The sequence below is a fragment of the Mycteria americana genome, chromosome 2, assembly GCF_035582795.1.
Source record: "Mycteria americana isolate JAX WOST 10 ecotype Jacksonville Zoo and Gardens chromosome 2, USCA_MyAme_1.0, whole genome shotgun sequence".
NCBI classification, from domain to species: domain Eukaryota; kingdom Metazoa; phylum Chordata; class Aves; order Ciconiiformes; family Ciconiidae; genus Mycteria; species Mycteria americana.
This window is the reverse complement of record NC_134366.1, coordinates 20,927,201-20,928,048: the sequence shown is the minus strand read 5'-3', so window position 1 is coordinate 20,928,048 and position 848 is coordinate 20,927,201. Positions and strand designations below refer to the sequence as shown.

Here is an 848-nt window from a genome sequence, read left to right as displayed (position 1 = left end):
CCCCCGGCGCACGGGGGGAGGGCGGCGCGGGCCGGGAGCCATCTCGCCCCGCAGGCGCAGGGGCGCCGCCAGCCGCGGAGCCGTTCGCTGCCAGGGCGGGAGCTGCCTCCGCCGCCGGGGCTGCCGCCGCGCCGCGCCCCGCTCCCCTCCGGGGGCCCCCCGCCCAGAAACGCGCGGCGCCTGCAGGGCCGCCAGCGCTAATCTCACATCCTCCCCCGGCGCACACGCACAAAACGACGGCCGGCTGCAGGGGAAGCGGGCGAGCCAAAAGGGGACGCGTCCCTGGGTGGGCTCGAACCACCAACCTTTCGGTTAACAGCCGAACGCGCTAACCGATTGCGCCACAGAGACTCCCGCCAAGCAGCTTTTCCGCGGCGCGACTGATGTGCTGCGGCACCCTGGGCGGCTGCGCGCTTCGCCGCCTCCTTGCCCCGTCCCGGCGACCTGCGGGCCACCACGTATCCAAGCGGTGCATACGGAACCCGGCCCCTAAATAATGGGTCTTGCGGCATGCCAAAAGAGGAGCGAGAAAAGAGTGAAAACGGCGGCTTTTCTTCTTCTAGCCAATATGAAAGACTAATTCCCAAAATCGTTGTTCACAGCAGCGTTCTTCTTCTGGGGCGTAAATTCACGAATCAGAGTTAAAACAGCTTCTTCTTGGCTGCTGCTAATTCACGCAGTACACATGCAAGCCAAAATGTAATTCACAAATATCATTGCAAAGTTGCCCTATTCATATATTTAAAAGGTAATTTTAAGTGGCTGCAGGGAACAGTTAGACCGTTTAAAACAGGCAGCATCCCTCTGCATGTACATAGGTAAATTCTATTTACCTTTCTAAGTGACTG

General features: G+C 60.4%; 1 non-coding gene across 1 annotated transcript; it reads right to left on the bottom strand.

Moving 5' to 3' along the window:
- Positions 1–277: 277 nt before the first annotated feature.
- TRNAN-GUU (transfer RNA asparagine (anticodon GUU)) lies at positions 278–351 on the bottom strand. Its single transcript has one exon. It is a non-coding gene; the product is annotated as a tRNA-Asn (tRNA).
- Positions 352–848: the final 497 nt, after the last annotated feature.